The sequence below is a fragment of the Mauremys mutica genome, chromosome 13 (genome assembly GCF_020497125.1).
Source record: "Mauremys mutica isolate MM-2020 ecotype Southern chromosome 13, ASM2049712v1, whole genome shotgun sequence".
Lineage (NCBI taxonomy): Eukaryota > Metazoa > Chordata > Testudines > Geoemydidae > Mauremys > Mauremys mutica.
In genome coordinates this window covers 14,393,903-14,418,530 of record NC_059084.1, presented here as the reverse complement: position 1 = coordinate 14,418,530, position 24,628 = coordinate 14,393,903, and the positions used below count along the sequence as shown (strand labels likewise).

Below are 24,628 nucleotides of genomic sequence, written 5' to 3'. Positions count from 1 at the left end.
CTCTCTCTCTCATCCACCTTGAATTTCCTGAATGTTTTTGGTTTTCCGTCTTATGCTTAATGTTGTATTTGTACAGGTTTCTTGCATTGACTACATGTAAATATTCGTTGTCCAAAATGTCTTCTGGCTATAGTTAACTAAAGTCATGTTCCTATTCCTCCTACTTTACAATGGGCATTAGTAAAAACTGGTACTTAGCTTACCACTGGATTTTACTGCAGTCTTACTTAGAATGAGAAATACCTCAAATGGCAGACAGGTTTTAAGTATTAATATGCAGTGATACATATGCAGGTTTTAATGGCACAAACCATAGTTCACCAACACCTTCTTTTACACACATGTACAATTGCCATGGGATCTGATGTTGCCTGTGTGTATATGGAGAGCAGAATTTGATCCTCTAATGTCACACTTGTAAAGCTGCAAAGAACAGTAGAAAACAGAAAAATAGAAACACCACAGATTGGGGCTGAAGTGGGTTCTGTGTTGAGAGTTGTCAATAGGTTCCTTGTTGCTAAGGAAACTATTTCCTTGGTAGCTGTATGTTTGCCACATCTTGCTAAATTGGTGTCAGAATCTCAGGCAAAGAACAATGCATTGTGCCATCAGAGGAAATAAAATTCCAAATAGGGCTAAATATTTAATAATAATTTAAAATTCTGAACTCAATTAAGAGCTTGATTTAAAAAAAAAAACCCTTTAAACCCTTTTACTTTGGAACAGTGATTCATTGGCTGCCTAATAAAGAATGTGTTAATTAGGTACATTTTTTAGTGCAGAAACATCATTAAAGCCACATCTAAAACTTTGATAGGCACCCTTGAACAACAATCGACTTTTTACATGTTGGAAATGTGTGTCGATGCACTCATGTGACAGACAACATGGTTTGCGTGAATGAGTATAAGATAGAAAAAGGAAATCCCACCACCATATTCCCCATTAGGATAAAAGACGTGTTATTTCTGCTTGTTGATCTTTCACTATATGTTAATCTACAATTTAGGGAAAACATATTATGAGCAGAGATTTCAAAAAATGTTAGGCATGCAAATGCACGTCACTGCATACCTAGTTTTTGTGCACAGTTTCCCAGGTTGGTGTGGGCAAATCAGATGGTTGTGTGCACAAATGACTATTTATGCTCATCTGTATGTACAGCCCCCCCTTTCCAATTAGGCATATGTTTGCAATGCCTTTTTTTTTAAATCTGGCCCAAGAAAAGGACATTCTGGGACAGATTTTATTTTTAAGGGGGAAAGGTTACAAAACGTGGCTAATTTTCACATGCAAAGGCCATTGAATTTAGCACGTACCTTTACTCTTTTAACTGGAGTGTATATTTCCAAAGCACGAGCCAATCAAATCAGATATGTTTGATTATTAAACAAATCCAATGGATACTACTGAGGAACAAGTTGAAACCTTCGTTTTATAGGAGAAGGAGAGAGCTGAAAATGTAAACAAAGGAGTGAGGAATACCGACATCTGTCGTACAGTTATTCTTAGCCATATTCCAATTCTAAAGACACACGTTAATTCAAAATTTGTGCATTCACCCACATTCTGTAATTATTTTGCCTCATCGAGGCTCAGGGTCAACACACCCAGACTATGGCAACCGGCTTTATTGCAGCATTTCCATAGCCTTGTAAAATATAGCGCAAGGGAGGGAGAGTGAATATCTTTGTATTCAAAATAAATACAATTTGGAGTAAGAAAGGACAAAAAAAACAAAAATCAAAAACGAAGCTCTTTCAATAGCAATGACCTCTGAATTTTGCAGTTGCATAGCCAGGCATTCATATCATTAATAATTATTTACACTGTGGTAGCATCCAACATATGCCACGTTCTTTCTAAATTTAAAGAGGAAACAGCCCCTACCCCCAAGGATTTACAGTTCCATAGCTTCCCAAAACACTTGAAATCTGATATGAAAATGTAAACTTGTATCTACCGGAGCAGCAAACCCAAAGTAAAATGCAGAGCATTAAAGACCAAGTGTAAACCATATAAAATGTCCACTGCATGGATTTTATAGTCACCACTGGTAGTGGTTCCTTGCAGGTTTTTCCAGAAATTCATGTTTGTTCTAAATCGGAGGTTTCATACTCCTATCAGAAATGTTTTTCCACTCCACAGAATGCTGCACAGTTAGAAGATGCTATAAGTATGTAGCAAAGAGTCCTGTGGCACCTTATAGACTAACAGACGTCTTGGAGCATGAGCTTTCGTGGGTGAATACCCACTTCGTCGGATGCCTGTGGTATTCACCCCACGAAAGCTCATGCTCCAAAACGTCTGTTAGTCTATAAGGTGCCACAGGACTCTTTGCTGCTTTTACAGATCCAGACTAACACAGCTACCCCTCTGATATAAGTATGTAGGAAAAATACAAGGTGGACAGAAATTAACAAGAGGACAACAGGTTCTCAGCATTCATTGCACATGGGTCAACAATGCAAAAGTAATTCATACAGTCATAACAGTACCACTGGGCAATACGTAAGTCAGACATTTCATCTACCATATCTAAGGCTGTGGTGGAAGAACTAATGCACTCTCTATTAATGACTTGGAAAGGAAAAAAAAACCATTTTGCAAACATATTGTTAGAACTACATTAAGTCAGTATGTTCAATCTCCCTTATGATTTCTGACATCACTTTAAGTGAGCAGCTATAGAAAAAAACAACCCTGCTTGAAGACCATAGTCGCAGACTTTGTGTCAGGGAACACATTTGCACAGTGTGTTGAACTATTATATGATATATAATAGCGTTCACTTTAGCTAGACAAGGGGACGAGGCGGGTGGACCAACTTTTGTTGGTGAAAGAGACAAGCGATCAAGCTTACACAGAGCTATTTTTCAGGTTCAATAAAAGATATGCCACCCACCTGCCTCAACTGGTGGGGAAACTTGACGGGACCAGTGGTGGCTCTGGTGGGGCCAGATTTGCTGGCACATCCCCTCCCCCCACTACTTGCTGGGGAGGTGATATAGTGTCTCTACAGCAGCTGGGGTGGGGTCATGTGTCCCCAGTGGCACTGTTTGAAACAGGTCTGTTGCCTTGGCCCCCACCCCTTCCCTTGCATGCAGGAGGAGAGGCCAGGGGCATGCTCGGGAATGCACTGCTCCTTGTGTCCTGCTAGGCCTCTCCCCACTTCAGGCTTCTGGTGGGTAGCAGGGAACGGCTTGGTGGCTTCAGCCAGGGATATGGCCTGCAGGTGCCCACTCCAGGAGCAGGGCAGAATGTTGGAGGCGGCAGGAGTCAGGCCCTAGGTCGTAAGGATGACAGAGAATTTAGACAGAAGGCAACACAGCAGTTTGATTTTCCCCGAGGTAAAATAGACCTGGAACTTGGCTCGAGTGCAGGCCTCCTTATCGGCCTGCCCAGCAAGCATTCACAGACAGCAGGTTGCCAGTGCCAAAACCTCATTAAAAGTAAATAAAAAAAAAAAAGCACCAATGTTTGCTTTCCATTTATTGATGGGAAAGTTTTCACTCCCCAGGCAGGTATAAACAGCACTTTAGGAGGGTCAGTGTAATGCACTGTTATGGAAGTAAAGGGCTGTTCCAACAGGGCAGTAAAAAATAAGGGGTCTGTAAGATCCCAGTGCTTTAGGAGAGGTAAAAGACATGGGATTTTGGTGATGGGCCTTGGGCTCATGGGAGAAAGTGAGACCTTGTGGCCTTCACAGGCCAAGGTCAGACCTTGTAGGCCCAGGCCCCCACTTTCATGCACCCTCTGTCCCCCTCACGGTGGCCCTAGGACTCAGAGAGCTGAGTTAGGTTTATATGGTAATGTGTCCTGTAATCCCCACACTGGAACCAATTAAATGCCTGGTATAGGAGAATATGGGTGATGGGTGGGTAGTGCCCCTCTCCTGTACTGAAGTTTACTAAAGATTATGACCCACCACTTAATTCCATGCACGTGTCTGGCCTCATTTCCCTGCTGTGTCCACATCAAATTGCCTCAGCCACCTTGTCTCTCTAATATCCTGGGACCAACATGGCTACAACAACACTGCAGTTCACTGTAGCCACCTTGCTTAGTAAAGTCCAGAAAAGCCCTGGCTGAGATGCAGCAGGTAAAGAACATGCCAAAACATTAGTTAAAGTAAGAAGATGCACTTTGTTTTGTTGTTTTAAGGATAGACATGAACATCCACATAAATGACCTGTCCAAGTACCTTCTACAAGAACCAGTTACTACTATCCAGCCAAAGCAGGTACTGCCAACCAGATACTTTCTATGTAAAGAAAACATCCTCAATTATTAGTGCTGGTGGAAACAGGTGTTATTTCTTCTTAAAGTTTGATCCCTCTACTATTTTCACTAAGGTGGGAAAAGAAGGATCCCAAACATAAAGAGAGGAAATAAAATGAAAGTTATAGGTGGGTGTGTGTGTGTGTGTGTGTGTGTGTGTGTGTGTGTGTGTGTGTGTGTGTGTGTGTGTGTGTGTGTGTGTGTGTGTGTGTGTAAGTGTAACCTGGAAAGAAGGAATCAAGGAACAGAAAATGGCATGTGATTTCTAGTGCAGATGAAGTGAAGAACAAACAGCTGCTTCAGCTTATATTTGTATTGACTACACTTACAGTTTGTTCTTAAATGTTCAAGAGACCAAATATCTGAACTTAGTCAAATTTATTCTCTGAAGACAAAGCAGTACACTATGAAAAGGAGACATACACATACCTTCCTGCTGGGAAGCATATTCTCACAGCATGTTCACCTTGCACAGAAGGTGTGCTTCCAAGGTATGCATTTCAGCTAGGAGCATTTATAGCATAATTCTACAAGTTACAGAACTCTTTGCACATCACTGAAATCCAGCACCAGTTCATAACAGTTCCTTAACTTGTTGTTTTGTTCTGTACTTTTCTTATCTCTGTTTTGGATGCTACATTCCAAACCATTTAGGCATAGAAGTACATCCAAACCTGAGCTAGGACATACCATTCATGTATCTTGGCTTATGCCTCTTCTAATGCCAAAGCCAACTTCAACTATGTAATGTACTGAGGGATACTATATATATATATATATATACACACACACACACACACACACACACACACACACGCAGTGCATATCATACCCATTAATGTTGTGCATACTATGCCTAACATTTATGTATTGGTAAACAAAATGCATTGGCAAACAAGTTTTTATGCAACTAGCCAGCAAGAAGTCCTATTTGCTAGGAAGTCTTTTATTGAACTGAGGAGAGGTTTGGGAGGTGAATTTCTGAGAAACAGGCAGAGACAGATTTTACCATATGTAAAAAGTTTCTCATATCACCGATGAGAGGAAGAGCTAAGTAAGCTGAAAAATGAATATTGCTAACATATCAGGACCAAGTCAGAACACTCTCTAAACACTTCTTTCCACTCTTCTAACCTGTTGGAACTGTCATGACAAGATGGTTCTACCACAATCAGAACTATAACTAAGTTAGAATTCACCACGCAGCATGTAGCCTGCACACTCATTCCAACATACCTGAAACAAGGAAGCAACATACCAGAGAAATCAAGTGGCAGGTACAAGAAAAGATATTGAGGTCATGGCCTGGTTTGGCTTTTTTTTTTTTAAACTGCTCTTTCAAAACAGTGAAGAACCTCAAATTCCTTTCTAAAAATATTATATTTGAATTAGTTCTAACTGTTTTCCTACCAGGTCTGCATGTTTTTTGTTCTGGTAAGTTAAGGAAGAGTTCACAGCCATTCTGGCTGGATAAACATGGTCTTGAATTGGTAATACTAAAAGGTATTATCCAGAAGTATAGAGATGGAATGAGGGGGATCATAGTGAAGCTAGTTTGTAGTTGTCTTAGGAGCAGAGAAGTTCTGGTTTGTTTTAGTTAAGTTCAAAGTTGGTGCGCTTAGTTTTCAACTGTTTCTGGTTAGTTCCTATTCCTGGCATTTTTGTGGACCTTATATTCAACTTGAGTTGTTTCATGGCAGCAAGTATATCCTGGCTCTCTATTGCTAATTTGATTAAAGATATGTATAGTCTGCTATTTAACACTGGAGCTCAGAAACACTAAAGAGATAAGGGAAACAAAAAGTGTATCAGAGGACTTTAATGGGGACATCAAGGTTAATATCTAGCTGTGCTCTTACTCTCTTGCTTTGTACTTCAGAAAAAATCATTTATTGGACGGGACCCAAGTTTGATGTTTAATTAGCAAGGTACCCTTAGCAGCACAGCTCTGCATAGCCTGTCATCTAGAGAGCTAGTAGACAGAGTGTCTGTGAAATTCCTCAGCTGGGACCTGAAGCAAAGGTTACTTTATGATCAGCAAAGTCAAGAATACCACGGCACAAGGCTGAGATGATAGAACCTGACAAAAATGACCTTACTCTAGGCCAGCAAAGAGGTAAAAAAAATCCTAATTGAACCATTCATTCTGGAACAGGGATATTCAGCCATCACAAAACCAAACTACACTGAAGATCAGAGAATCTGATTCCTGGCACAGTTTCCTCTGACAAATTAAGACAGGAGTCACTCTGTTTCCTATAGGGTTTGGGATTACATAGGGCCGTAGGAAGCTTCTTACAACTTCAAAACAATAACACTAAAGGCAGTTGGCCAGAGAAGCAGAATTTCACATTGGTGTTTTGGTATCGTTGGCAGCCGGGCTGGATTATTGACACCGCTGCTCCTGTAGCTGCCTGCAGAGCTGCAGCCAGCATCTCTAGTATTTGTCACTGTCACTTCACAAGTGCTCGGCATTGTTCAGGAAATTGTATGTGTAAAGCAAAACTGCCTGCGACCAACTTCGACAAGGGAGCAGGGATGTGAAGGTGCTTGAAACCGAAACAGAGGTTTTATGTGTCCTATTATGTGCCCTAGCAAGAGTCATAAATAACTGTGACAAGTTTTTTTTTGTTACATGTGAAAGTCCTTGACTGTGCCTCCTGTTTTAGCTCCCCTCTCTCCCTCTGTCATGCACTAGAGCTGCCAAGCTGCATGATGATAGATGGCACTATGCAGCAAATGACAGCCGGATAGATTTTTTAGTTTGTGCTTTAGAGAGAATCAGATATGCTGTATAAAGCAATAAAAAAAGCACACTCACAAGGTGGGTTAAAAATAGCTAGCACAGCAGTAGCTGACTTTGTTGTTTATCAAAAGTTAAATCTCTACATGTAAAGTCCAGGTGATGTGTTAATTTTTCAGACACTGAGGTGTGACTAGAGACTAGAAACCCTAAGAGGAAGAAAATCAGGGATTTGTTTCCATAATGTAAAGGGAGGGGAAACACATCAACAAAAGACCTGGAAGCAAACACTTCTGAATAATGAGTATTCCAAACATAAGCTGAAATAGGCCCCATCTTTATAATGTTACAAAGGAAACCTTGGGTCCAAACTGGGGATGTTTGAAAATCTGGATCTGAATGCAAACGTTGAAGAATAAGCCCCTTCTCTATATAGTACAACTTGTTTACAAAATCTAAAGGTTAAGGAAGGATGCGCTGTGTTTAAAGTGTACGACTATGACCCAGCTCAGATACAGACTTCCTCTGACCTTGGGTGAGTCATTGAACCGTTCCTTGCCTCAGTTTCTTCCCCTATAAAAGTGGAATCTAACAAAGACCAGTGAAATCAAGGGGAGGGAGTCCTTCCAATGGGCTCTGGATTAGGCCCTTTGAGATCCATATGGCATAACAAGCATGATTAGTATGATTTTTTTATTTGCATCTTTTATAGATTAACGCTAGGAAAACACATTTACCAAAACATTAGGAGACTGATTTTAATCTCACTTATGCCGATATAAATATGTAACTAATTCAGTGACATCCATAGAGATTCATTAGTGTAAAATTAGTGTAAGTGAAGAGAGATTCACTTATGCAAGAGTGTGCACAGAATGGAGTATACACGTGAGTATAAATGGTCATATGCAATTATTGCAGCTGCACACAAACTGGATAACTGTGCAAATGCACTTAATTTACACGCCGGGACAGAAACATGTTAACTGCACATAGTGATCCCACAGTACATTTTCCACACACCAAATATTTTTGAATATCATCCTTAGGCCCCATATTGCCTGCTGAAGAAACTGGATGCATTTGTGAACTCTCCATTTAAACCATCAGTGTTCAAGCTCGAAAGTTGTTCTGCCCTTCTTTCCACTGGATTTTAACTTTACTTGCTTTCCTCTGTGCTTTCTATTGATCTGGATGCCATGTAACAAATGGCCTGGTTTCCCAACCACCTTGGAAATGTCATGTAGGAGTCAACAAAAATACTTACTGTATGTTTTATAAAGAATTACAGCTGGCTGTGAATTACTCTGGCTTTCATCTCTGTGAACCTGGTCTGGTTGCCTACTGTATCGATGGATGAGCAGAAGTACCAGAAAATGATTCAATGAGCCAGTGAGTTTCCCAGTTCATGGACATGACAGCCTGAGACGTACTTATTCACTCTGCTTCTGTCTCCTCAGACACTGTACTTGAAGCTGCTGTGTAATTTAAGAGTGCTCAGTATATCAGATCTCAACTACTTTCCCGCCCCCCCCCCCCTTGATTTCTGATGAATCATGGTAGGAAAACTGCAGCTTTAACGCTGGAGGATGTGACATAATGCAAAGCAGCACAAGAGGTTTATTAAAAAAATATGTCTGTCAGGCTTTATACTACTAGAAAGGGATAATTTGAATTTTATGCCCATAATTCAAATTTGGGGATAATTCAACACCCAAACAGATACATTTCTAGCTGTATGTAGTCACGCGATGTAATATTGGGGGTTGTTTATTACTTACTGGCATGTTGTTATAGCATCATCTCCCCATACTATGCTTAGGGGACAGTTTACATTTCCATAATAAAATCAGTTTTCTATAGGTTTATAATTCAATCAGTTTGCATTTCATCCAGCTGTAACTTGGCATGTGAATTTTTAAGCTTGGATACAATTGTTTTGACTAAAAGATTACTTTAAAAGCAATAAAGTAAAACAGCTCAAAGAGAGGGGTTTTTTAAAGTAATTTTGTGTACTCCTCCCTACACACCTGCTCTTATCTAACTAAAAATGGCTTAATTTTTTAGGAACCTTCTGGATAGTATAGACCCTGGTGCCAGATGGGTGTATGTCAATTTACACCTGCTGAGGATCTGTCCTGATTGTTTTTAGGTATTAAGAAGCAAAGTAAAGTAAGATATTTTCAGACTGAATGGCAGCTATTGTTTATGTAAGAAAACAACAAGAATACATAGCTCTTATGTCCATAAGATAAAAGGCCTATCTACCTTAGGTATTTTTGTGGTGCCCATCACTGTAATCTATAATTACTATTGACATTATGTATTATTTGTGTAGTGCCAGCAAGGGTCTCACAGTGCTTCGTAAATACTAATTCATTAAGGGCCTGAACTACAATCCATTGAAAGACTCCCATTGACTTCAGCGGATCTTGGATCAGGCTTAGCCTTTCGGGGGGATAGCTAAGTATTACATATTGTACAGAATGAAAAAACAAAGGACTGACCGGTGATTTACCAATGGCAAGTGCCTGAGACTTGGGTGCCAGAGCCAGCCCTTCCTACCTAGATAGTGCAGCCTCCCATATACATCCACTGCCTTTTTACCTGCACCATTAGAGTCCTTCACTAGTATGTTATGACACCCACGTTGAACCTTTCCAATGGTCAGAAATATTCAGTTACCTTTTTATTTCCTCACTACTTTTCATTACATCAAGATTCCTGGTTCAGGCTGGGAACAGAAGAAAATACCCAAGAGAACTGATTTTATGCCATTTCCAACCAAACAGACAAGGTGGGTGAATAGTTCAGCTCAGCGTGGAAACTTCTCCCAATCTCAGTTCAAAACTATGGACGATCTCCTGTCACCAGCTGAAATACATAAAACAACATAACATAAATAATAATAATAATAATAATAATAATAATGTCCAAAGAACCACTGGAACAGAAAATAACATGAGTGTAAGGACATTATTCCTCTGCACTGAGATCTTTTGTGTCTGCTTCTAAGGAGCAATTACAATGTTAATTGGAAAAAAGTCACAGGGGAACCCCCCGAAAAAAGAACCTCCACACCTTTCTCACTAAGCTAAGAGTCTATTAGTTACCAGTGTAACCATGTAGCTTGCCTCTTAAAAGCTTGAAGGCCTGGGGCTAGCCAACCCTGAGGAGCCACACCTGAGTCGGATCAGATGAGTCCACTATCAAGAGCAGCAAGAAGTGGGAAAGGCTGCTGCAGGAAAAATCCTGACCTCAGGGGAGTCTGGAGGCCAAAGCCCAATGAGGCTCTTGTAGGAAACCCTAACTGGGTTTGGGCCTGGAGGTCACAGCCAAAAGGCTAAGCTCCAGGAAGGAAGACTGGCTGAGAGAACAGACTGGGACAGTTGTGATGTTAGAGCTAAGGATGAATGTTTGTCTTATGGTAACGGGCTCTATTTTGGGATCATGAGGATTATTTTGAACGGTTTCTGTCAAACGAGCCACAGTCGGGGGGTGGTGGGGTGATGGTGGTAGCGCACAGGAAATCCTGTGTGAAGTTCTTAGGGGGCTCAGAAGAGGGGGAAACAGAGGCAGGGTGCTGCAGAGTGACCTTTGGCCAGGAGGGGGTGCTCAGGAGGCAGCTGACCCCATTACAACCAGGAACATTAAAAAACAAAGAACATGTTGTTTGTGATTTATTCAAACAGTCTACTCAGACCTTTCTTATTTGTTTCTAGTTAGTTCAGTCAGCGTCTTTGCCCCACAAACCTGGATTTTTTCCATTTGTGTTATTTCATTTTGAAATTTTATTTATTTATTTAATGAGCAATCATTAGCATTGATCTGACTCCTTCAATGCAGGAGGCCCACAGGGTGATATATGGGTGGAATGGCAGTCTTACCCCCTGAATATCCTGGATTTTACCAGTTTTTATTAGGCCAGCAGGAGCACTCTAAATTGTGCCCGCTGTCTAGAATATCAAGAGGCCAATGATACCTGCATCCAATGATACCTGAAACATGGGGGCGGGAGGAGGGGTGATGCAGGTGTGTCCTCTTTTCCCTGGTCATGCCACCACACAAGAATTCTCCCCATGAGGGAATCCCAGCTAGCCAGTTAAATTGGCTTCATGGTCTGTTTGTGCTCCTGGAAAGGAATAAAGGTGCCATAAAAGGGCTGAGAATCTGGCTGCAGGTTTGGAACCTAGATTTAAAACCAGATTTAAAACTAATGTTTTAATTAGTACAGCTGATAACTGTTGGAGCACGGGGAGGAGGAGTGTAGTATGCACATCTGGCCTGTCCAAAAAAGAAGGCATTTGCTGGTAATTTCCGGCAATTATCCTTCCATGCCAAAAGAAACCACCTCTTTGAGAAGAGCTTTGTGTCCAGCAGTGATTTAGAAACTGCAATGAACAAGTACAAGAAACGTAATATGATGCAAAATGAAACGGTTACAAAGGAGCCAAGATTCTAATGTGACAATATGGAGCTGTTTCAAATGAGCAAATAATAAAACAGCAGCAGCAGCAAATGACCTAGCTGATGTTGGCACACGCTGATGCCAGTATGAAATGAAAAACCTGTCGGCCTAAAATGTCAGCCGCCTAATATTGCCCAGTGATCTGCTTCGTATGCAGAGAGGTGGTGGCATTCAGTGGCTATGGTATGGATGGGAGCGAGGAGACCTGTGCTCCTGACTGCCACAAACTCTGTGTGGCCACATCACTTATTACCATATTTCAAAAGGCAAAAATTGCACTTGCGTTTTAATGGCTGAGATTCAACCGCGGGCATCTACCTGACTAGTTGAGCCTCTCACTATGTGTCCAGGTCTGGTACTTTAGGAGCCAAGACCCAGATTTGTGACCATTATTCATTTTCCAGGTGCAAAAATGCACATTTTGTAGGTGCATGACCTGCTCATAGAAAGGGACACCAAATCTTTTTAAAACTTAACCTCTGAGTGCCTCAGTTTTCCTATAAGGAGAATTATCCCTAACAATGTTCCTGACACTGCAAGAGGTGTAAAGGGAATTGGAGAGGGAAGAGAGCAAAAGTAGCTCTCCCTTTACCCCTGGCTACTGCCCCTCCTTTTCCCGCTCACCACGGAAGAACCATATATAAGTGGGGTGAGGAAGAGTTAGAGCCGGGCATGGCTTTCCCCTGCCCCCACCATGTAGGGCTCGCAGAACTGGCCAGCCACAGAGGGCAATGCATGCTGCAACCTATTAAGAAGGCGTCACCACAAGTACACTCCCCCTGTGCACCACAGTGTTCCAGGAGGCTTCTTTTGGAACCCTGAAATCTCCAGTCGCCATTATAGGCACAGCTTGGGCACTACATTTACAAAGCACTTTGAGATCTACAGATGAGGAAAATAGAACATGTGCAAAGTATGAGTCATTACCATCTATGCTGAGAGATAGCAATTCACATCAGTATATCTTTAGTTACCTATACCTTTTTTTTTATGTTATGGAGGTACTGGAAAGGACCCTGAAAAGTCATTGAGTCCAGCCCCCTGCCTTCACTAGGCAGGACCAAGTACTGATTTTTGCCCCAGATCCCTAAGTGGCCCCCTCGAGAACTGAACTCACAACCCTGGTAGTTTAGCAGGCCAATGCTCAAACCACTGAGCTATCTCTCCTCACTACATCTGACTTTCTAGTTTTTATCAGTTAAGGTAGTACGTCTATAATGATACATTCCCAAGAGTCAGTACAACTATTAAAACCGTTGAACCAAATTTTCTGTTGGTGTAACTTCATTGAAATTGAAGGAATTACATCATCAGAGATTTTAATCCATTAAATTAAAACTGGATTAACATAGTATTATGGCTCCATCTCTGACTGTAATCAGGGCAAATTTTTCAGAAGATAGGCTTCCCTTTTTGTGAGGATTGTCTGGACTTGCAAAATTTGCACCCACATATTTGCACTTGCAGTTGAGTTGAGGGCACAAACCAGGGAATTTATACCTCTAGCTATCTGATTGCAGGTGCTACTCAGATAGTTAAAGGCACGTGTCCACCTGTAATTTATTTTGGGGAATCAGAATTGCAGGCACCAATTTTATAGGCACAAATTGTTCCTGGAAAAAAAAATGTATCCCTCAACATCAAATGCATGTTCTGGGCCAACTCATTCAAAGAGTCAATGGAACTATGCAAATGTACATCAGCAGAGAATTTGGGCCCCGCAGTTTTGTCTGAAGTTTGAATGCTTTAACTGTGCCTAATTTATCTTTGGTGTAAGTGGGTGTAACTTCCACTAGTACCAGTGAAGTTGTAATCCACTACTCAAGGGCTGAATTTGTCCCTATAAATATGAATCTTCTCCCCAACCTGAAATCCACACCAAACTCACCAATAAAATAATTGTCCTTTCTATTTGTCTTTGTTCGAAACAGGAGTAACTTATGAAACATAGTGAAAACTAAAATAAAATCCTTGTTAGACAATCTCCCATTATAAGAGACTACTCCAAAGGATCCCTAAATATACGGAGATTCTGATCTCAGTTTACTAATATGAATATGAAGCAAATCTCTAATTTCATGGAGTTACTCCAGTTTCATGTCCGTGTAAATGGAATCAGAACCTGGCTTGATGAGTATAGTTCTACTCTACCATTATTAGAAGACCGTCTCTCTTAAGTAAAAGATTTTTTTCAGTGCCTAGCATGACTGCTTATGTTAGGTTGCATTTTCTATATACACACAAAAACCAAAACTACGCAAAGCAAAAAACACCACAATATGAAAAAACCCTGGTGAAAATAACACAAGCAAAAATATGTATTTAACTCTTCCACGTATACACAAAGTTGCTAGGATACAAGCCAGTGCTTTGCAAACTGGCAGTACAATTACATTTACAAAGAAACTGACAAGGATTGACCTTTGTCTACTCTTTCCTGTCTGCCTTTTACCAGGCATGGAAAAGCCTGGTGGCTTGACAGACAGATTTGATGGGCACATTTCCAGACAGTGTGCTGTCTGGATGGGTGAAGTAGTTGTGCTTTGTGAATCTGCTAAGAACTAAGGAAGCTTTTAAAAAGTGCCTCAGCCATCAGGGCTTAGCTCTTGTAATAATGAAAGGCAGTTTTTTTTATAGCCAGGCTTATATAACATTTGGACACACAGGATTTCTTCTGCATTTTAACAACGAAATATTTCTAGTGAATGCCAAATTGAAATGATACATCAACATATAATTGGATTTCTTTCTAATTAGTACACACATGAAAAATGACCCACATTTGCAAAAGCGTGCGTGCAAAACAGCGAGCATTTCTGGCAAGCCCAGAACTGTACACAGGCAATGCTCAATGCACTCTCAGAAGTCAGTGTCGTTGTATATGCATGTACCTATATTTGCACAATATTCCAACTTCAATAGAGGCACTGCAAAGGACATGCAAACAACATGCATGCCATTTAGTGTAAACCACTGTGGAAATGTGTGCCATTTTCTATACATTTTAATAAGTGCAACTTTCAATGGCAGTGACACAAAAACAATTACTTCTGGGAATTGTTTTATGTATGTGCATTTGAAACTACATGGACATTAAAAACAAGTCTGTCGAATTAAAGGTTGTGCAATTAATTAAGTGCAAATTCTGTAAAACTGGACCAAGGAGAAAATTCATCAAATGTATGAAATATGACCTATCTTGTCCAAAAGACAAATATGTTTAAACACAAAAATATGAAAATTGATGACAAAATTACTGGTTGCAAAATGCACACAGAGCAAATTTGAGGCAGCTGTACTTTGATTCAGCATGGTAGGTTCACCCTTACAGAATTCATGATTCATTATCTCCACTGTCTTGTACAACTTTTGCTAGTTAATCTCTACAGTAGTCTCCTGTACCTTTGATAGTAAAAGTTCTCCAAAAAAGTAATCTATAGCTGTATATTGAAGATTTACTGCACATACCAGAAGTCCGATTAAATTTAATATAAATTGGAGATGGGTGCCTTCTCTCAGGCACCTCGACTCTTCGCTTCTGCTGCTGCTATTTTCAATCAATCATTTCCTTCTCTTGTGCATACTGATACACTCAGTCTGAAATCCTTTGTGCAAGAGGGCTTAAGTTGGACTTAAGTGGTACACATGCCTTGTGGTGGCCCTCTACACAAAGATGGATTTTCTCCTCTCTGCAGTCAGTATATACATTATGAACATACATGGTGGGCATTAAGTCCCAATTCTACAGCCAGGCTGAGTCTTAGCCTCCTTTTTACAGGGGTGAGTTATACCTGTAAAACTCGCATTTCTAACTTTGGGTTCCCAAAATGAATTGCACCACCAATCTATTTTAAAGGCACATGCACTCAGATTTGCTCCTGCAACTCAAATGCACGTATAAAATTGCAGGTGCATGCAAGTTTTGTGGGGGTAAATTGTATTTGCAAAAGGTGAGGACAGCCATTTGAAAAATGGGCCTGATTGTACTTCATTGTAGTGAAAGGAGATTTTGCAGTTGACTTGAGGAGAGGAGGGGAGGAAGGAACAGGATCTAAAAGAAGTGCATAACTTTCAAGCACATGAATAATCCCATTGCATTCAGTGCGCATGAGCGGTCTCACTTTACTTCAATGGCTTAAAGTTATGCATGTGCTTAAAATTTTGCTGGATTGGGCCCCAAGTGTCCTTGCATTGTAATTTCATTCAAATGTTTACATGCATGAAGGACATGTAAAATCTTTGCAATTCCCAAAGAATGCACATTGTGTCTGTCAGAAGATACAACTTCAGCAAACCTTTTTGTGAGGTGTGCATGCGTAATGTACACCAGACATATTGTATTACATGTGCTTGATCTTATAAACAGGTATAAGGCTTCACAAATCAGAATCAAACTGTAAAGTGGATGGTAAAGAGGAGGCGGACTGGAGGGAACGCTAGGAATACAGCCTGTTATTTTCATATTAAAATGTAATGGTGCCATTAAAGTTAAAACCACTGTTAAACTTGATTGAGTAAATTAGTTAATTAACCATAACATTTAATGCATTCCTCCAAGGCATACCGCGATTCCTCAAGATGCATATATTTTACAGAGTCTCAGTTGTACATTATCCTAACTGTGCATTGTAGTATGATTACACTCATCTCTGAGTGACTTATTATGAGCTCACTTATAAAAGAAGAAATGGAAGGTTGTAGTATTGTTTTGACTTTGGGGTAGATGAAAAATTAGTGGGAAAGGATTCAGACACTTGTTTCCTTGCTGCCAAGAAAGCTCTGTTTTTTTTTAAAAATATAAACTTTAACACAGTCTCTCTCTCTCTTCCACCCCCCTTTTCATTTCTCTAAAATAGCCATATCTGCTACATTTGATAAACAACATTCAGGTTTGCTTGCTTCTTGACATGAAGACATCATCCTGTTAAGAGCATTTTGCATATGACAGCAATTATACTCTTACATTTTATATAACACCTGTTCTCACAGGGTATCCCAAAGTGTTATATTATTATACAGATTGTGAAACAGATTTTCTGACACATTAGACGTGCACTTGGACACCTAAATCAAGTGCACAAGTACCACAACTACACATACAAAATGTTAAACAGTGCATGCAAATGACTGTTTACTGTCATTTTTGCAAGCCATTACCTGATATCCAGTTGTCATAATTGCATGTGCTAATGATGTATGCCCCAGCATGCCTGGCATGTTTGAAAATCTAGCCATACTATTAATATATGTAGATAAATTTTATTAATAAAAAAACAAAAAGCTATATTGAGTGACAATTAAGATTTCATCAAGATAAGCCTCTGTCACCCAAAGTGTCAAAAGCATAAAAATCACAAATGAAGCAAGAAGTCTTCTGCATTCTTTGCCAACTGCAGATATCACACTCCAAAACTCCATGAGGCTTTGGCTGCCATCTCCAACATATACCTAAAGCAATAGACCTCCAGCTTTATCAGATTCTATCACAAAACCTTAATGGCAACTTCATAACATTTTTGTATCAACATATCTGACCATCACACATCCTAAGGTCTGGGAAGTTAATTTGCTTTAACATTGCTGAAGTCACCACAAAACCAAAACCCAATAAACATTTGGTTTTGGATTTTTAAATCGTTCCCCCCCCTTTTTTTTTCCTTCCCCATTTTTGTTTCCTTTTCTTTCCCATTTGCTCCCATATTTTTGAAACTTTTCCAGAGGCAACATTGAGATACCATTTTCTGTTTAAAACTGCTTAAGATTGAAAATGTCCTTTCAGCTCTAAAATGGGTTAAGGCAGGGGTTGGCAACCTTTCAGAAATGGTGTGCCGAGTCTTCATTTATTCACTCTAAATTTAAGGTTTTGCAGTAATCCATTTTAAAGTTTTTAGACGGTCTCTTTCTATAAGTCTATAGCATAGAACTAAACTATTGTTGTATGTAAAGTAAATAAGGTTTTAAAAATGTTTCAGAAGCTTCATTTAACATTAAATTAAAATTCAGAGCCCCCGCCCCGGACCAGTGGCCAGGACCCAGGCAGTGAGAGTGCTACTGAAAATCAGCTCGCGTGCCGCCTTCGGCACCCGTGCCATAGGGTGCCTAGCCCTGAGTTAAGGCAATTGAATTCTTGCTGTCCAGTTATAGCAAAGCAGATGACATTGCCTAGGTAAAGCATGGATTCTAGTTCAATCAGTGTGTACATAACAGGTGCAATGAGCAGCACTAATGTTAATTGTAAAACTAAACAAACCTAACAAGAAAATTCTGAATAAAGGCTGTCACATAGCTCTCAATTCATGCTATCCTGTACTGGAATCAGACCTTAAAGCAGGGATTGGCAATCTTTGGTACACGGCTTGCCAAGGTAAGCACCCTGGCGGGCTGGGCTGGTTTGTTTACCTGCCGCGTCGGCAGGCTCGGCCTATCGCGGCTCCCACTGGCCGTGGTTCACCGCTCCGGGCCGATGAGGGCTGCAGGAAGCGGCGTGGGCCGAGGGATGTGCTGGCTGCAGCCCCCATTGTCCTGGAGCGGGAAACCATGGCCAGTGGGAGCTGCAATCGGCCGAACCTGCGGATGCGGCAGGTAAACAAACCAGCCTGGCCTGCCAGGATGCTTACCCTGGTGAGCCGCATGCCAAAGTTTGCCGATTCCTGCCTTAAAGTATAGTTTCATAAAAGGATATATGGGGCAGTACTTTAAAAAAGGCAGCCTTCTTTTTGTGGGCTCATTTGCACCCATATGTTTGCACCTGCAACTGAATTACAGGACAGCTCTGGGTACTTGGACCTCCAACTTCGTGATTACAAGTGTAAATTATATGGTTAGATGTCTAAATGCTCTGATTTGCACCTGTAATTCATTCTGCATGTACAAAACTGCAGGTGCAATTTTTGCAGGTGTAAGTTGCACCAAAAACACGTGAGGTTGGGTCAGCCCCTTAGGAAACTTATCCCAGAGAGAAAGCTTCCCTTAGGACACTGTAAACACATTATCCTTTCCCTCTCTATCTCACTGATTTTCTTTTTGTGCAAAATTAAAAATATCCTGTTCATTTAGGAAATCAGGAAGTGCATTATCCTTGCCAATGAGTGATGCTAACAGTCAAGAATGCTGTGACCTAGTTGCTAGAAACTAAGCAACAGTCAGGTTTGTTTCCACTGCTGAAGTTATCACTCTGTGCCAAATACGTCTTTCCACGAAAGATTCTTTTTAGCATACATCACAAAGAAGTTGCTCACTATAGCAGCCGTTGACATACTTAAGATTCACCGTTTCAATAGAAAACACACATGCAGAGATCATTTTCAAATAAAGGAGACAAGAATGTAATCACAAGAAAAAAGATGGAGGAGGGGAAAAAAAAACAAAAAACAAAAAAACCTCAAACTCCTCCACAAACCCAAAACACATGTAAAACCCCCAAATACATAAGTCTGGTTTTCTGAAGCCAGAGAGAATTTAAAAAGGAATGATCAAAATTTCCAAAACACAACTTCAGAAGATGACTATGTAAATCTTGCCTGCGCATCTTTCTGCATGCAGAAAGGGCATTTATTTGTGCAATTTAGATAATGATATTTCTACTTACCAACGTAATTAGTTTCTGTAGCTGCCTGAGTATGTAAATATAAATTTTTTTATTGGGGAAACCAGTAGGAATGGAAAATTTTCAGGCATAATTTTGGAGGTTGGTTTGAAAACTTGCCTCATGTTATCAGAATGGTAGCAGAGTTAAATGATTGTGACAACATGGCCTAGAATGTTACTTATGCAAACTGACTCCAATGACTTTATTCACAAGGCGGTGGACTGAGGCCATGTCTACACTACCAAGTTAAGTCAATTTTATGTAAGTCGACATTGAGTCTCCAATTTAAGCAAGTCAATCTTGCGTGTCCCCACTATGCTCATTGTGTCGGTGGAGCGCATCCCCACTAGCAGGGCTTGCATTGACACACGGAGCGCTGCACTCTGGGTCGCTATCCCACAGTGAGTGGAATTTTGGGATGGGCTTGCAATGCCTTATGGGGCCAAAACATTTGCACAGGTGGTTAAGGGAACATGGCGTTAGCTTCCCAGGATGCACTTACCTCTCTCCCTACCTCCCCGTAATCGACGACAAACAAACCAAGTCTTTTTTGTAAGCCTGGGTTACCCATGCAGATGCCATAGCGTGGTAAGCATGGACCCTGCTCAGCTGTACACTGCTGTTGTGAGCACTACAACCCCTCACACCTTATCCTACAGTATTTGCTCAGCCAATACAGGAGCTGCTGCATGGACCTATGTGATGCCCCGCAAGCAGCCCTGCTGGAAGCCATGGAGCGGAACAACTTGCAGTTGCTGGTGACAATAACGCATCACCTTGACACGGTTCAGCGCCTCTTCTGGGCCTGGGAAACCAGCACTGACTGGTGAGACAACATCATTATGCAGCTATGGGATGATGAACAGTGACTGCAGAACTTTCGAATGCCCAAGGCCACTTTCCAGGAACTGTGTGAAGAGCTTTCCCCAGCCCTGAAGCGCAGCAATACTAAAATGAGAGCTGCTCTGACAGTGGAGAAGCGAGTGGCAATAGCTCTGTGGTGCTCCATACTATCTGTGAAACAAAAAGAGAAAAGTTTCCGGTGGGGTGGCCAGGCAGACACCAGGGCAATAAGAAGAGCCCATTTGCATCTCTGGGAGGCTTTCAAGACCAGTTTCAGCAATGATCCACAATAATGTGACACTTATCTGTGCTGTTCCTTACCAAGCTGACCCCTTCATTGCATTTTCTCCCCTGCAAACTCCACCCCCCACTAGCCACAGTGGGCTGAATGAATAAAGAGCCTTTTCTCCTCAATCCATTAAGTTTTTATTATGCACACAAACACACAGAGACAGCAAAGAAAAGTAAGATTACCTGGGGCAAAAAGGGCTAACAACCCAGGGTAGGGGGAGAAAGAGAAACAAGGACAGCTTGCTTACAACTGCACTGCAAATCAGAGGTGTGGGAATAGGTGCCTTCTGGTCCTTGTGTTGAGTGCAAGGGATACTGAACTCCCCCCCACCTCATAGGACGTTTTGGGGAGGAGGATGTGGAACTTGGCGATGATGGCAGCAGGTTCAGCATAGGCTGCAAGAGGGACTGTAGCATCCAGCTGCCTTTCTTGAACCTCATCTGGACGCCTCAACATGTCCAATTGCTCCCTCATAATCTGCAGCATCTCTTCCTGCATGGCAAGCTCTTGTTCCTGCATGCTCTCCTGTCCATGTCCAGGACAGTGTAATCCTCCACATACTGAGCTCCGTCTTGTCACTCTCAGAGGCACACATTAACTAATTGAACATGTCCTCCTGAGTCTTCTTTTTCCGCCTTCTAATCTGGGAAAGTCTCTGTCCTGGTGTGGAGGATGCGCTAGCAGACAAGGTTTCAGCTCAAAGAATACAAAGCACAAGGGTAGCATTGACAAGGCATACATTGATTCTGGTGCAAGGTTTTTTTTTTTTTTTTATAAAAAGAATTAAGAGAGAGACTGCTCAATGTACTTCCTTGCAAGCTACAACATAATCACAACTGCTGACTACGACAAGAGTTGGTTCACTGCTCCAGCCATGGTGAGTAAGGCCACGAGGCACGGGCGAGAGGTCTTGTGCTGCAGCTTTTGTGAAGACATCCTTGGCATCACTGGTTGCAACTTCAGAAAAGCTCCCTTTCCCCAAGCAATCTGGCTGGTGCTTGAGGACAGGCACCAGTGTAAAGCCCCCCACATAGTTTGATTTTTCAAAAGTGGCACTGGGTTTGGGGGTGGGGGGACAGGGAGACAAACAGGAAGCCGCCTCCCCGCCTTTTTAAATGCTGGTTGCAACACACGGTGATCCCTTCCACCACAACCATGGAACGCTTGAGTAAGCATGATTGTGTGACCCAGATTTCACCAAAAAGGGGAGGATTACTTGTTGAATTGTTTGAAGTTTAAAGGCTAGCACTGAAAATTCCCCCAGTTTCCCCTAGGTGACTATATGCGATATCACTTTCCTGAGGGTAACGGAGGTGGAAAGGGAGCAGATGCTGAAAGCATTTGGGTACAGACCTGGCCCTTATGCTGCGTGCCACAATGATGGCAGAAGAGTCAATACTGGAGGGGTGCAAGAAAGTGTCCTACTGGGGTGGACAAAATAAGGCAGCCCTTCCCAGAAACCTTGCAGAGTACCTTCATGAAAGCTTCCTAGAGATCTCCATGGAGGATTCCATGGCCATCCCTGTGCACATAAACAGTCTTTTTTGGAGATCATCTTCTGTGTAGCTGAAGTGGCCACCACTACACCTACTTTTTTATTCAGATTAAATATTAAAAATGCCAGAGGTGCCTTCCCCGCATCATGCTCCGCCAGCAATTGGTCCTGTGAAGCGATGGGCTAAAAACAGGCTTAAAAACAGTTCTTGGCTCTTCAGGCTTGCCTGCCACGCATTCTCCTCCTCCTCTTCCTCGTCAACAATGTCCTCCTCACTGTTGCTCGAGATCACCCAGGGCTCCTGGGAGGTATCCACAGAGCATATTGGGATAGTGATGGGGTTGCTGCCGAGAATCACATGCAGCCCCTCAGAAAAGCAGCGTATCTGTGGGGCAGAACTAGAATAACTGTTTGCCTCCCTTGTCTTCTGGTACGCTTGCCGAAGCTTCTTTATTTTCATGCGGCATTGCTGCATTTCCCTGGTATAACCCTTCTGCTCCACGCCCCGTGTGATTTTGGCATAGATGTCAGCATTTCTTCTGCTAGACTGGAGGTCTGCCTGCACAAACTCTTCTCCCCACACCGCAATAAGATCCTGTACCTCCTGTGTACTCCATGCTGGAACGCATTTATGGCTTTGAGTCTCCATGATCAACTGTGCTGATGAGCCCTCCACACTGATCAAACAGGAAATGAAAAGTCAAAAGTTCCCAGGGCTTTAACAGGGGGACTGGATGTTTCCTGTGTACCTGGCTGATATGCAGCAGAGTTGAAAGCGCTTTCCAGAGCGGTCACAGCAGAGCAATGTGGGACACCTCCTAGAGGCCATTTCATTCGAATTACACAATGCAGTGTCTACACTAACTCCATGTCAACCTGTGGATGTCGAATCAAGGGCGCAACGCCTCTTGCGGAGGTGGAGTACAGAAGTCTACTTTACAGGCCACTTAGGTCGGCGGAAAAGAGTCGGTAGTGTAGACACATAAATTATTATATTGACCTAACATGGCTTACGTCGCCCTAACTTTGTAGCGTAGGCTAGGCCTGAGTTCCAGCACTTTCAGAAATGTCCCTGACATGAACTCAAGTCTCTTCCAGAATCTTTTTCCATCTTCCCAAACAGAACTTTTTCAGATTCACTAGCCATTCAATCTCAGAACAAAGTCAGAAAATTTCTATCAAAATGGGTTTCTAGTAGAAACAGAAAAACTGAAAATTTCTATGAACAATTTTTCCTGCTGTCTGATTAGCACTCAACATTATCTCAAAATCCTTCATTACGGGGGTTTTTTTTTTGGTAGAAGCTTCCGTGTAGAGGCTGTGATGTGGCATTTCTGTGTAGTTACTTTAAAACGTGATGATATCTTGTACATGGGCCTAACCTGAAATGTTGTTTGTCCCACATCTCAGGGACATGCAGCAGCACACCATCTGTCAGCCTGCCTTTGCTCTTAGCTTGGTATATTTCAAACATCCTGCTGTCAATTTCTAATGTACTCTGCTTAGCATTGACATTCCATTGAGATGTCTCCCCCAATCTATTTGAATCTTTTTTATTCTTTGTGGAGCCATTAGAATACACTCCTGACTAGTTCTTGTTAAAAGAATGTGCTATGTCCATTTCTCTGCTTTCAACAAACTGAATGTTTGTCTCTTCTTCTGCTGGACTGTTCAAGGGTTCGTAGTTACAAATTGTTGTAAAAAGCCATAAAACCACTGTCTCTGAGCCCATGATTTCTAGTGTCTAACAGAGTTATGAATTTAAGTTCACATGCTTGTCTTTTGAAGGTATTGTGCAGGTTTCCTTTGAGCATGAGGACTGATTGATCACTCCATATCTGACCTCTTTGTAAAAAGTATTCACCCATAGGTGACAGAAAAATGATAAAAGACAAAAACACGCTGTGTGAATTCACCTGAGATTGTAGTGATTGTCTGGTTTCACCCATATAGCTGTTATTGGGGCATTTGATGCACCGGATGAGGTACATCACATATTACTACACTAACATTTTCCATAATGGTGCTGTGCTCTGCTCTTACTTATTTCAGATCCTGATATAGCTTATGTGCTGGAAAGTCTATTTCCCTATGTGTGAAGTGCAAACATGGGGAATTTCAATTAGTATAATTTGAAAACGTTCAAGGTTCCCAGAGCAGTCTGGTCACTAGCTACTATGAATTCCATGAGGTTTCCAACCAGGGCATATACCATAAGACAACTCAATTTCCCCTCCATCCTTTCTTTTGGAAAAGGCAGTTCCCACACCCGAGGTTCTGTATTTCTTCTGTTTGTCTCCTAAGTGTGATTAATCCAATAATTTTCCACTTCATGCTTTTTCACTGCTTATTTAATTAAACCAACCTTTGACAGAGTGGGTCAGGAGACAGATTCTAGTAGAGAAGAAGTCCTCATCGCAATTAGAAGACATGCATTTCTCCTCACTGCTCTGTTTTCTTCTCTCCTGGTCATGTATCAGAGGGGTAACATGTTAGTTTGGATCTGTAAAAAGCGACAAAGAGTCCTGTGGCTCCTTATAGACTAACAGATGTATTGGAGCATAAGCTTTTGTGGGTGAATACTCACTTTGTCAGATGCATGTAGTGGAAATTTCCAGAGGCAGGTATAAATATGCAGGCAAGAATCAGTCTAGAGATAACGAGGTTAGTTCAATCAGGAAGGATGAGGCCCTCTTCTAGCAGTTGAGGTGTGAACACCAAGAGATGAGAAACTGCTTTTGTAGTTGGCTAGCCATTCACAGTCTTTGTTTAATCCTGAGCTGATGGTGTCAAATTTGCAAATGAACTGAAGCTCAGCAGTTTCTCTTTGAAGTCTGGTCCTGAAGTTTTTTTTGCTGCAGGATGGCTACCTTTAAATCTGCTATTGTGTGTCCAGGGAGATTGAAGTGTTCTCCTGC

General features: G+C 41.6%; 1 long non-coding RNA gene across 2 annotated transcripts in view; it reads right to left on the bottom strand.

Moving 5' to 3' along the window:
* Positions 1 to 1,319: 1,319 nt before the first annotated feature.
* LOC123348615 overlaps positions 1,320 to 24,628 on the bottom strand; it is a 72,385-nt gene continuing 49,076 nt past the window's right edge. Inside the window, exons 3-4 of one of the 2 annotated variants that reach the window (XR_006573221.1) lie at positions 9,710 to 9,898; positions 1,320 to 1,454 (exon numbers count right to left, since the gene is read on the bottom strand). This is a non-coding gene — a long non-coding RNA (uncharacterized LOC123348615). Of the gene's footprint in view, positions 1,455 to 8,526; positions 9,899 to 24,628 lie in introns of those variants that run through there. The other variant, XR_006573220.1, reaches the window with a different exon arrangement.